Source organism: Amblyraja radiata, unplaced genomic scaffold (assembly GCF_010909765.2).
Source record: "Amblyraja radiata isolate CabotCenter1 unplaced genomic scaffold, sAmbRad1.1.pri scaffold_878_ctg1, whole genome shotgun sequence".
In the NCBI taxonomy this organism is placed as follows: domain Eukaryota; kingdom Metazoa; phylum Chordata; class Chondrichthyes; order Rajiformes; family Rajidae; genus Amblyraja; species Amblyraja radiata.
The window spans coordinates 17077-31302 of record NW_022630878.1 but is presented as its reverse complement, the minus strand read 5'-3'; the positions used below and the strand labels follow the sequence as shown (position 1 = coordinate 31302).

Below are 14226 nucleotides of genomic sequence, written 5' to 3'. Positions count from 1 at the left end.
CCTGAACACGATGCACTACCTGTTTGAGTCTCAGAATCCTGCACTGGCTCAGCAGACACTGGGATCTGTGGAAACACTTTCATTCAGTGACCTGGGACTGACCCCGATTGACTGTGTGGTCCTGTCTCATGCCATCAGGCTCTGTGATACAATCAAACACCTCGATCTGGAGAACTGCCGCATTCAGTGTGAAGGTCTCCAGCGGCTGGGACCGGTTCTGCACAAGTGTCAGGACTTGAGGTAACTGTCCGTTTGACGCTAACACTGAACTGTAAAATTGTTCCACTATTTTGTTATTCCGTCCGTCCAACACCCCTTCTATGGGGCCGAGCGGCTGTCACTGTGCACGGGGTGGTTGGGCTCCCCCGGGTCACGGTGATCGACCCCTTCCCCCGGGACACGCCTGTTGCCTGCCCTGCCCTGCCCTGCCGCCGTTCACTGCACGGGGAATGAGAAAAAATCTTGTCCCGGTTGTCGGGGAATGAGAATAAATGGTGAAAGTCACCAAACACCCACATCCACACAGATTTGTTCAATAATGTGCTGAGGTGTTTCCAAAAATATCCCTTTGGGGGAAGTTGTCTATCTCAGCCTCACCGGGCGGGGTTTGTATCCGTTTGTTTCTTACTCTGTCTGTTTGTGTTTAGACTGGGATACAACGACCTGGGAGATTCCGGAGTGAAACTGGTGTCTGCGGCTCTGAGGAACCCGGACTGTAAAATACAGACACTGGGGTAAGTCCCAGACTGTGAGAGATTGTGTTTACACTCACTGGGTGTCTGACACTGAACATTAATATGATCAGTAATTGTGTCACTGATAAACACTGGGGATTTGCACCGTCTCCTGTCTCTCTGTGTCCCTCACCCTCACTCTCTCTCATCTCCAGGCTGGACAGTGTCGGTCTCACAGATTCTGGAGCCGAGGATCTCATCTCCGCTCTCAGTACAAACACCTCACTGACGGAGCTGAACCTGACAGGCAACTCCCTCACAGACCGATGTGTCCCCGCTCTCCGCCGCCTCATACTGACCCTCCCGAGACTGAAGCTGATCAGGTGAGTGTTTGTGTTAATGTTTAATGTGATCAAATATCAGGGGATCCATCCATCCATCCGCGGGCTTCTTTCTCCTGTGATTTTGTTCTGTAAGTGTTGTTGAAATATTAACCCCAGTCCCTGTTATTGACACTGTTGTTTAACCTGTTTATTTCCTCTTTATTCCTCCACTTGTTTCAGCCTGTGGGGGAATAAGTTCGGTCCAACCGGGAAGAAGGAACTGAGGTCGCTGCAGGAACCCAGACCTGGACTGACAGTGGACGTGTGAACATCTCGTGGTGTAAACGTCACCGCCCTGGGGACTGGAATATTGTTGGCCGATTCCCCGCACTCCCTCCCCTTTAAACGGCCGCCCTCCCTCCCCTTTAAACCCCGACGCTTCCCGGGCGGTGACGTCAGAGGCGGCCCTGCCCGCTGTCACGTGACCCGGGTACTCAGCGCTGCTGATGCTGATGATGATGCCAGATATCCGGTGCTGCCTGCCTGCCATCCAAACATAGAAAATAGGTGCAGGAGTAGAGGCCATTCGGCCCTTCGAGCCTGCACCATTCGCCATTCAATATGATCATGGCTGATCATCCAACTCAGTATCCTGTACCTGCCTTCTCTCCATACCCCCTGATCCCTTTAGCCACAAGGGCCACATCTAACTCCCTCTTAAATATAGCCAATGAACTGTGGCCTCAACTACCTTCTGTGGCAGAGAATTCCAGAGATTCACCACTCTCTGTGTGAAAAATGCTTTCCTCATCTCAGTCCTAAAGGATTTCCCCCTTATCCTTAAACTGTGACCCCTTGTTCTGGACTTCCCCAACATCGGGAACAATCTTCCTGCATCTAGCCTGTCCAACCCCTTAAGATTCTATAAGATCCCCCCTCAATCTTCTGAATTCTAGCGAGTACAAGCCGAGTGTATCCAGTCTTTCTTCACATGAAAGTCCTGACATCCCAGGAATCAGTCTGGTGAACCTTCTCTGTACTCCCTCTATGGCAAGAATGTCTTTCCTCAGATTAGGAGACCAAAACTGTACGCAATACTCCAGGTGTGGTCTCACCAAGACCCTGTACAACTGCAGTACAACCTCCCTGCTCCTATACTGAAATCCTCTATGGCAAGAATGTCTTTCCTCAGATTAGGAGACCAAAACTGTACGCAATACTCCAGGTGTGGTCTCACCAAGACCCTGTACAACTGCAGTAGAACCTCCCTGCTCCTATACTCAAATCCTTTTGCTATGAACACTATGTCATATTATGTTTATTGGTCATTTGAGTAGCTGCTAGTTACTGTAACACCATGCAGATGAATTGTGTGAGTGAGTGGACTTTAATAAACATGTATTGTACCTTGACGTGTATATGACTCGACTCATTACAACGAGGACAGCACAAGAATGGACCCTTCAGCCCACAATATTTGTGAATGAAAACATTTGTGTATCGGCTGAAGTTACCCACTCATCCATTCCTCTCCCTACCTTGTACTCTTGTTCACTGAAATATCTCTCGTACGCTAGAACGAAGACGACATTCTCCACCGCCTCTTGAGTCGCCGCTTCCAGCCTCTTGCGGTAATGATTTGTCAAATCCAGCAGCTGTGAATCATCACACCTTTCCAGGAGCTCCGTCATCGAAGACATTGGACGAGCTGTGATGAATCAAAATAATGGAATTGTCTGTTTTCCTCCACCGATAGCTGTCACCACCCCACTCTGCTAAACGGCAGACCACATAGAAACATAGACAATAGGTGCAGGAGTAGAGGCCATTCGGCCCTTCGAGCCTGCACCACCATTCAATATGATCATGGCTGATCATCCAACTCAGTATCCTGTACCTGCCTTCTCTCCATACCCCCTGATCCCTTTAGCCACAAGGGCCACATCTAACTCCCTCTTAAATATAGCCAATGAACTGTGGCCTCAACTACCTTCTGTGGCAGAGAATTCCACAGATTCACCACTCTCTGTGAGTGAAAAAAAAATGTTTTTCTCATCACGGTGCTAAAAGATTTCCCCCTTATCCTTAAACTGTGGCCCCTTGTTCTGGACTTCCCCAACATCGGGAACAATCTTCCTGCATCTATCCTGTCCAATCCCTTAAGAATTTTGTACGTTTCTATAAGATCCCCCCTCAATCTTCTAAATTCTAGCGAGTACGAGCCGAGTCTATCCAGTCTTTCTTCCTCTCACCACCTCCCATCTCCTCCCCCCCTTCTCCTCTCCTCCCATCTCCTCTCCCCCATCCCTCTCTCCTCCCCCTCTCCATCTCCTCTCCCTCTCTTCTCCTGTCCCCCCCTTCTTCTCCCTTTCCCCTCCCTCTCCCCATCTCTCTCCCCATCTCTCTCCCCTCCTCAACCCTCCCTCATCACCCCAGCTCCTCACCCCATCCCCATCTCTCCCTCCTTCACTCCCTCCACACTATCTCTGTCTTGAAAACTAAATAAAAAGATTTCGATTTAATTCTACCCCCTACTCCTACTATCTCTCTCCGCCCCCACACTCTCCCCCTCCCTCCCCCACCTCCCTCCCTCCACACACTTCCCCCTCTCTCCCCCCAACCCTCCCTCCTTATCCCTCTCCTCCCCCCACCCTCTCCTTCCACACTCTTCCCCCTCTCTCCCCTACCCCATCCACACTCTTCCCCCTCTCCCCTCCACACTCTCATAGAAACATAGAAATTAGGTGCAGGAGTAGGCCATTCGGCCCTTCGGCCCTTCGAGCCTGCACCGCCATTCAATATGATCATGGCTGATCATCCAACTCAGTATCCCGTACCTGCCTTCTCTCCATACCCTCTGATCCCCTTAGCCACAAGGGCCACATCTAACTCCCTCTTAAATATAGCCAATGAACTGGCCTCGACTACCCTCTGTGGCAGGGAGTTCCAGAGATTCACCACTCTCTGTGTGAACAAAGTTCTTCTCATCTCAGTTTTAAAGGATTTCCCCCTTATCCTTAAGCTGTGACCCCTTGTCCTGGACTTCCCCAACATCGGGAGCAATCTTCCTGCATCTAGCATGTCCAACCCCTTAAGAATTTTGTAAGTTTCTATAAGATCCCCTCTCAATCTCCTAAATTCTAGAGAGTATAAACCAAGTCTATCCAGTCTTTCTTCATAAGACAGTCCTGACATCCCAGGAATCAGTCTGGTGAACCTTCTCTGCATTCCCTCTATGGCAATAATGTCCTTCCTCAGATTTGGAGACCAAAACTGTACGCAATACTCTCCCCCCTCTCCTCACCCCCCACCCCTCTCCCTCTCTCCCCCTACCCCATCTCCTCCTCCCTCCACACTCTTCCCCCTCTCCCCCTCCCTCCACACTCTTCCTCCTCCCTTCCCACACCCCATCCCCTCCTCCCTCCACACCCTTCCCCCTCTCTCCCCTAACACACCTCTCCCCTCCCCCCTCTCCCCTCTCCCTAATACCATATTCCAGGACAAACTTTCAATTACTAGATTAAACATCTATCCATTTCTTAATAAATGATTAACATTTTTAAATAGCCTAAGTGTCCAAATAATATTCACAAATAATTCACAATAAAACATGATTTTAAAATCTCATTTACATTAATTTATAGGCCAAATGGAAGGAATTTAGTGTTTAATTGCTGTAAATTGAAGTCCATTTAAATCAGCTTTCTAGTGGGATCCTGTGAACGCGCTGGTTTAGAACGTTCACATTGCGGTGGATTTGTGCCCTCAAATGCCCAGAAAAATACTGCGGGATATAATGGGCCCAAAATTAGCTTCTCGCAACATTAAACTTTGTATAAAGGGATCTTAAGAAGCCCTTTTTAATGTAAAAATAAACAGCCTACCTCCTGTTGTCCCCTGTACGAGATCCGGCCGTTTGCGGGCGGTGGCGGGTTTAGAGGTGAATTTTTAAACTACTATAACAATTAGATAAAGCCCTTAAAAGTAATAATAGCTAAAGCGACGGAATCTTCCAGCGATTTTTCGTTAATAATGAACTAGGCTGTACATCCTCAATTTGAACAGCCTAGGGGAAATCGTGTTTTAAACCCGCCCCCCTCTAAACGGCGCCAAAATCGCGCACACCCGCAGCGACAGATTTTCAGCGACGCTTCAGGTACGTTTTGCAACATACCTAAATAATATTTTATTTATGGGCGCCTTTCAAGAGTCTCAAGGACACCTTACAAAAATTTAGCAGGTAGAGGAAAAACTTGTAAGGGGTATGAAATAAATAGTAGAGACATGACTAGTACACAATGTAAAGACACACTCTTCCCCCTCTCTCCCCCATCTCCTCTCCCCTCCCTCCCCTCCCCACACTCTTCCATCCCTCTCCTCACCTCTCCCCACCCCTCTTCCTCTGCCACCCCTCTCCCTCTCTCCTCCTCCACCACCCATCTCCTCACCCTCGTCCACCACCCCTCTCCCTCTCCCCACCCCCTATCCCTCTCTCCACCCCCCATCTCCCCCTCCCTCCACACTCTTACACCCCTCCTCCCCCCACAACCCCACTGCTCTCCCATTTTGTTAAGGGGTCTTGAGACGCTTGAAAGGCGCCCATAAATAAAATGTGTTTAGTATTACTCGTTACCTCCTCGCTCCCCCCGCACCACTCTCTCTCACCGCTGACCCCATCTCCCCTGTCCCTACCTCCCCTCTCCCTCCACACTCTCCTTTCCTCCCCACCCATCTTCCCCCTCACTCCACACTCTTCACACCCCCTATCTTAACCCCTACCCTCCACCTCCCCCCACACCCCCCTCTCCTACCCCCCCCACACCCACCCTCTATCCATTTTGTTAAGGTGTCCTTGAGACTCTTGAAAGGCGCCCATAAATAAAATATATTATTATTACTCTTCCTCCTCTCCTCCCCCACCCACTCTCTCTCTCCCCACCCCCTCTCCCCTACCCATCCACACTCTTCCCCCTCTCTCCCCTACCCAACACTCTCCCTCCCCACCCCTCTCCCTCTCTGTACACTCTGTCTGTAACAAATGGACAACTTTGCACCTTGTTATGTCTTGAAAACTAAATTAAAAGATTTCAATTTAACTCTTCCCGCACTCTCCCCCCCCTCTCTCCCTCTCCACTCTTCCCCCTCTCTCCCCTACCCCTCCCTCCACACTCTCACCCCTCTCCCCCTATCCCACTCTTTCCCCCCACTCTCTCCTCCCCTACCTCCCCACTCATCTCCTCCTCCCTCCACACACTTCCCCCTCTCTCCCCCTACCCCTTCCCCCTTCTCCTCCCCCCACCCCCTCTCCCCTACCCCTCTCCCCCACCCACACTCTTCCCCCTCTCTCCCATACCCCACACCTCTCCTACCCCCACTCTCCCCTCCACACTCTTCCACCACTCCCCCTACCCCATCTCTCCCTCTCCTACCCCTCTGTCCCTCTTCCCCCCCATCTCCTCTCTCCCCCTCCACACTCTTCCCCCTCTCTCCCATACCCCCTCTCCCCTCCACACTCTTCCCCCAAGATTCAAGATTCAAGATACATTTAATTGTCACATGTGCCAGATGGCCCAGTGAAATGAAATTCCCATACAGCCATACAATAAAAATAAACATAAAGGACGCAACACACGATAGAATTTAACATAAAACATCCCCACACACACACAGCAGAATCACAGTTTCCCCACTGTGTGGGAAGGCACCAAAGTCAGTCTCTTCCTCCACTGTTCCCCGTGGTCAGGGTCAGGGTCAGGGTCAGGGTCAGGGTCAGGATCAGGGTCAGGGTCAGGGTCAGGGTCAGGATCAGGGTCAGGGTCAGGGTCAGGGTCAGGATCAGGGTCAGGGTCAGGGTCAGGATCAGGGTCAGGCCCCCCCCACTCTCCCCCCTCCCCCCACCACCATATTCCAGGACAGACGGACGGACAGAATAATGTGGCCATTAAACAATAATATTTCCTCACCTTCCTCTGGACTTTAAACCTTGTTCCCGCCGCCAACTGTCGACGCCCGTTAAACCCGCGCGGTCCGTGCAGTCGCCGCTCGTTCCCGCCCCGAGCAACTGTCGACGCTGCTCCACCCCCCACCCACCCCGGCAACTGTATAACGCTCGCTCCCCCACCACAACCGGGCAGCCCGACTGTATTACACCCGATCCCGGGCGGCCCAGTCGCTCCAACACCCCCACCCCGGCAACTGTATAACGCTCGCTCCCCCACCACAACCGGGCGGCACGACTGTATTACACTCGATCCCGGGCGGCCCCATTGTCGATGCTCGCTCCACCCCGGCAACTGTATGACGCTCGCTCTCCCACTACAACCGGGCGGCACAACTGTATTACACTCGATCCCGGGCGGCTCAATCGCTCCACCCCCACCGCGGCAACTGTATAACGCTCGCTCCCCCACTACAACCGGGTGGCCCAACTGCATTACACACGATCCCGGGCGGCCCCAATGTCGATGCCCCCCCCCCCCTGCAACTGTATAACACTCGCTCCCCCACCACAACCGGGCGGCACGACTGTATTACACTCGATCCCGGGCGGGTCCATTATATTACGCCCCTCCACCCCGGCAATTGTATAACACTCGCTCCCCCACCACAACCGGGCGGCGCAACTGTATTACACTCGATCCCGGGCGGCCCCATTATATTACGCCCCTCCACTCCGCAACTGTATAACATTCGCTCCCCCACCACAACCGGGCGGCACGAATGTATTACACTCGATCCCGGGCGGCCCAACTTGGGACTTGGTTTCTCCACAAGTTTTTAATCTCTGTTTGTTTTGATAATCTATTTATTTTTGATGATTGCATTTCATTATTTCATTATTTCCATTTACACCATTTTTTGCAAAAGGTCAATATCAACACTTTTCTTTTTTTTTGGATGTTTTTCTTCAATGTTTATTAAGAATTAAATTAAATAATAATAATAATAAATGAATAAATAATGATAATTGGCTTCTGGGTCGAAGCTAGTTGCAGGTGGTTGCCGGAGGTTGCAGGTGGTTGCAGGAGGTTCCAGGTGGTTGCTGGAGATTTCAGGTGGTTGCAGGAGGTTGCCGGCGGTTGCAGGTGGTTGCCAGAGGTTGCAGGTGGTTGCAGGAGGTTGCAGGTGTCACAGTTACACTTCCATAAAAACACTGTGTTTCAATATTTATTAATATTTATTAAGAATTAAATTTAAAAAATGTAATAAATGAATAAATAATGATAATTGGCTTCTGGGAATTGTAAATTGTCGCTAGTATTTAGGACGGGGGGCCGAAGGGCCTGTTTCCAGGCTGTATCACTGTTGCACTAATGCTAGCAATGTTGCAAAATGTTGAGATTTTAAAACTCAAGTCAGCAATTTATCCCATCAGATAAAGCATAAAAAGAAGTTCAATTTGACACCTAATTCACTTTCATATCTTCAGTATTAAAAAAGTTATGGCCATTTTCATACTTGGAAATTAGCATCTTGTTCCCTATTGCTTTTAGAAACATAGACATAGAAACATAGACAATAGGTGCAGGAGTAGAGGCCATTCGGCCCTTCGAGCCTGCACCATTCGCCATTCAATATGATCACGGCTGATCATCCAACTCGGTATCCTGTACCTGCCTTCTCTCCATACCCCCTGATCCCTTTAGCCACAAGGGCCACATCTAACTCCCTCTTAAATATAGCTAACGAACTGGCCTCAACTACCTTCTGTGACAGAGAATTCCACAGATTCACCACTCTCTGTGTGTGAAAAAAAATGTTTTTCTCATCTCGACTTCCCGCTTATCCTTAAACTGTATGTGTGGTCCCTTGTTCTGGACTTCCCCAACATCGGGAACAATCTTCCTGCATCTAGCCTGTCCAACCCCTTAAGAATTTTGTAAGTTTCTATAAGATCCCCCCTCAATCTTCTAAATTCTAGCGAGTACAAGCCGAGTCTATCCAGTCTTTCTTCATATGAAAGTCCTGCCATCCCAGGAATCAGTCTGGTGAACCATGGCTGATCATCCAACTCAGTATCCTGTACCTGCCTTCTCTCCATACCCCCTGATCCCTTTAGCCACAAGGCCCACATCTAACTCCCTCTTCAATATAGCGAATGAACTGTGTGGCCTCAACTACCTTCTGTGGCAGAGAATTCCACAGATTCACCACTCTCTGTGTGGGAATTTTTTTTTTTTCTCATCTCGGTCCTTAAAGATTTCCCCATTATCCTCTCCTCTTCGACTCTCCCCTCCCCTCCCTCCCCTCCCCTCCCCTCTCCTCCCCTCTCCTCTCCTCCCCTCCTCTCCTCCCCACAAAGTGAGACCACACCTGGAGTATTGCGTACAATTTTGGTCTCCTAATCTGAGGAAGGACATTCTTCCCATAGAGGGAGTACAGAGAAGGTTCACCAGACTGATTCCTGGGATGTCAGGACTTTCATATGAAGAAAGACTGGATAGACTCGGCTTGTACATGTTGGAATTCAGAAGATTGAGGGGGGATCTTATAGAAACTTACAAAAATTCTTAAGGGGTTGGACAGGCTAGATGCAGGAAGATTATTCCCGATGTTGGGGAAGTCCAGAACTAGGGGTCACAGTTTAAGGATAAGGGGGAAATCCTTTAAAACCGAGATGAGAAAAACTTTTTTCACACAGAGAGTGGTGAACCTGTGGAATTCTCTGCCACAGAGGGTCGTTGAGGCCACAGTTCATTGGCTATATTTAAGAGGGAGTTAGATGTGGCCCTTGTGGCTAAAGGGATCAGGGGGTATGGAGAGAAGGCAGGGATGGGATACTGAGTTGGATGATCAGCCATGATCATATTGAATGGCGAATGGTGCAGGCTCGAATGGCCGAATGGCCTCTACTCCTGCACCTATTGTCTATGTTTCTTTTTTTTTTTTTTTATATTTTATTTTATTAGAAGTAAGTACAGTCATATGGCACCAAAGTGCCTAATATATATTTTCATAATACATTTTATGTACAACTTCTTTTTTTTTTTTTTGTTACACTGAAAAAAGATTAGAATAAGAAAAAGAAGTTAGATAGTAAAGGATAGAAAGATGTGAAATATATAGTGTGTGAAAAAAGAAAACGAGTAAATGAAGAAAGTTGAGAGAGAGAATAGAGAGAAGAAAAGAAAAAAAGAGGAGATCATTATTTATAGTCTTGACCAACCCTCGTCCAGTCCTGAAACAGTTATTTTTTACAATTGTGTTGCACCATATGATTCCAAAAAAACGACGAATGGAGACCAACTCGTTATGAATTGGTCTGATTTATCCATTAGGAGGAATCGCATTTCCTCAAGATGAGCGGTGTCCAACATACTTGCAATCCACATTTTAAGCGTTGGTATTGATGTACCCTTCCAAAATTTAAGAATTAATTTTTTTGCTATTATTAAACCATAGTTAAGGAATAGATTTTGAGATGTGTTCAATTTATTCCCATCTTCCATTACGCCAAATATAATCATTTCAGTATTAGGTTCCATTCTTGTCTTGAATAATTTTGTAAATATTTCAAAAATATCATTCCAAAATCTATAAAGTTTTATGCAGGAGACTAAGGAGTGTGTTATAGTTGCCTTTTGGGCTAGACATTTATCACAAGTGGCGGATATATTTGGATAAAATTTGTTCAATCTTGTTTTTGAGTAATATAATCTATGTACAATTTTAAATTGAATTAAATTATGTCTTACATTAATTGAACATTTGTGAATATATATCAGGTATTTTTCCCATTTAACCTTCGTAATTTTTATCATTAGTTCCCGTTCCCACTCTTCTCTAAGTACCTCTGTCGATGGTAGGTCTATATTTAGAATACTATTATATAAATATGATATTAATTTTTGTGAGTCAGCTTCAATATTCATTGCCTCTTCCAATAAGTCAGGAGTTACTTTTTGATATCCTTGTATATATTTTTCACGAAATCGCAAATCTGAAGATATTTAAAATATTGGTTGTTTTTCAATTTAAATTTTAATTGTAATTGTTGGAATGATAGTAAGTTTCCCATTTCATACATATCCCCGATCCTTCTAATTCCGAGACTTTCCCATTGGTTATATGTCTTATCAATAAGAGATGGTTTAAATAAAGGGTTATTCGCTATTGGCATTAACAGTGATAAATTTCTTAATTTTAAAGATAATTTTATTTGTTTCCAAATTCTTATTGTACCATATATAATTGGGTTCTTCTTATATATTGTGTTATTCAGTTTTTTTGGGGAGAAGAGGATCGTTCCTATATTACTAGGATGGCAATCCTCCTTCTCCATTTTTATCCATTCTGTCTGTTGGGTAGCAATATCCAACCAATAAATCATATTCTTAATATGCACTGCCCAGTAATAATACATAAAATTCGGAAGTGAAAGTCCCCCGACCTCTTTTGGTTTACATAAGTGTTTTTTTGTGATTCTATGTGATCTATAGTCCCAAATATAATTAGTAATATTAGAGTCTAATTTAAAAAAAAAGTATTTTGGTATATATACCGGTATAGATTGAAATAGGTATAGTAATTGTGGTAGGAAGATCATTTTTATTGCATTTATTCTACCTAATAATGATAAGGGAAGTGTTTTCCAAAATTTAATCAACGTATTAAGTTTATTTAATAAAGGCATGAAATTAACATTGAATAATGCTTTATATTTTCTAGTAATCTGAATACCCAAATATTTAAATTTTTCTGTTGCGATTTTAAAGGGGAACTTCAGTAAGTGTGTAGGTTCTTGAGGTTTTAATGTCATGATTTCACTTTTATTCCAGTTTATTCTATATCCAGAAAAAGACCCAAATTCCTCTATTAAGTTTAATAAATTTGGTATGCTCGTTTGTGACTTTGTAATATATAAAAGTATATCGTCTGCATATAATGAGATTTTATTCTTTGAGTCTCTGGTATTATAGCCCTGAATATTCGGATGAATTCTTATACTTTCAGCCAGGGGTTCTATCATAAGGGCAAATAGCAGGGGTGATAGTGCACATCCCTGCCTATTACCCCTTGATAGTTGAAATTTTTGAGATAACATGTTATTAGTTAAAATTCTTGCCATCGGTTTATCATATAATAATTTTACCCATCTTATAAAATTCTCTCCCATATTAAATTTTTGTAGTACTTTATATAAGTATTGCCACTCTACCTGATCAAATGCTTTCTCTGCATCCAAAGAAATAATTGATATATCTTCTTCCTCTACTTTATGCGAGTACATTATATTAAACAGACGTCTCAGATTATTAAATGAGTATCTTTTAGGTATAAACCCCGTTTGATCAGGGTTTATCAATTTACTAATATATTTGCTTAATCTTCTTGATAAAATCTTTGCTAAAATTTTCTGATCTGTATTTAAAAGTGATATAGCTCTGTACGAGCCCGGATCTTCTAAATCTTTATCTTTTTTTGGAATAAGTGTAATAGTTGATTCTGTTAGTGTTTCAGGTAGTTTGTTTTCTTTAAAAGCATGGGAGTATAAATTAAATAAATAAGGGGTTGTTATCTCCTGAAATTTTTATAAAATTCATTATTAAAACCATCTGGTCCCGGTGTCTTACCATTTTTCAGCGATTTTATTGTTTCACCTATTTCTTTGATTGTAATTTGAGCTCCTAATTCCTCTTGTTCCAAAAGGTCCAGTATTGGAAGATTACAATTATCTAGAAATTTTTTTATTTTACTATCTTCTCTTTTAATTTTAGATGTATATAAGTTTTGATAAAATTGGGCAAATCTATTATTAATATCTTTAGGTAGTATTAGTAATTCACCTTTCTCTGATTTAATTTTGGTTATAGTATTTTCCTTTTCTTGTTTTTTTCAATTGGCGAGCTAAAAGCTTATGTGGTTTGTCACCAAACTCAAAATGTTCCTGTTTTGTCATTTGGAATAGTCTTATTACCCTTGCCGATAAAATTCGATTAAGTTTAAATTTCAGTAATATTATCTTATTGTGTTTATCTGTCGTGGAATCTTTGGCATTATCCATCTCTAACTGTCTGATTTCTTGTTCTAACAACAATTGTTCTGTCTTATTCTTTTTATTTTGAAAACTTTGATATGAAATTATAATTCCTCTCATAAATGCCTTAAAAGTTTCCCATAATAAAGAAGGCAAAGTACCTGGTATATCATTTGTATCGAAAAAAAGTTCCATTTGTTGTTTTAAATATTGATAGCCTTGCACGTCATTTAAAATATGTGTATTAAACCTCCAAAAAAAATTTTTGCCCGGCATTCCCTCAAATTTTACTGAAAATGTCAACGGGGAGTGATCTGAGATACTACTAATGTGGTATGTTGGGTTGTTTGTATATGGCATTAATTTCATATCCACTAAAAAATAATCAATTCTTGAATAAGTTTTATGCACCGAAGAGTAAAACGAGTATTCCCTTCCAACTGGATTAGCAGATCTCCATACATCTATTATATTCGTATTTTTTATATATGTATTTAGAAGTTCGCTAGTTTTAGATTTTAAATTACTCTTCTTTTGTTTTGCTGATTTATCTAGATATGAATCTAAAACACAGTTAAAGTCCCCCCCTATTATCACATTTTGGTAATTAAACTCTGATATTATATCAATAATTTTATCAAAAAAGTGGGGGTTATCAAAATTCGGAGCATAAATATTTATCAAAGTTAGTGGGGTTGCATAAATTTCACCCGAAACTATAATATATCTTCCCTCTTTATCTGATATGGTATTCTTTAATTTAAAAGGAATACCTTTCCTAATAAGAATAGCTGTACCCCTAGATTTAGAAGTAAATGAGGAGTAGTATGTTTGGCCTATCCAATTCGCCTTTAATCTTATTTGTGTTTGTTGTTTCATGTGTGTCTCCTGCAAAAACATTATGTCGCTTTTCAACGATTTTAGTTGGGCAAAAATTTTACCCCTCTTAATTGGTTCGTTGGCATTTATCTGTTTTGTAGTAAATGCCTACTATTTTCTGTGTGCTTAAGCAAAGCAAGAATTTCATTGTCCTATACAGGGACACATGACAATAAACTCACTTGAACTTGAACTTGATTTGAATAATCTTTTATGAAAAGCTGATTGCATAACTGTTTAAAAAAAGTCGCGGTGATTTAGAGCGTTAAGAAATTGCTTTTCTTACATTTACATTAATTGTTTCATTTATATTTAGAATTTGCTCCTATATTGACCTTGTGAATTTGGAGCAGACAGCAAAGGCCGAAGGGCC

The 14226-nt window shown here is 43.7% G+C and overlaps 1 long non-coding RNA gene across 1 annotated transcript; it reads left to right on the top strand.

Annotated features, from left to right (window-relative positions):
* The first annotated feature begins 659 nt into the window (after positions 1 to 659).
* Positions 660 to 1547, top strand: LOC116970433. Its single transcript, XR_004411139.1, has 3 exons — positions 660 to 734; positions 890 to 1057; positions 1238 to 1547. It is a non-coding gene; the product is annotated as an uncharacterized LOC116970433 (long non-coding RNA).
* Positions 1548 to 14226: the final 12679 nt, after the last annotated feature.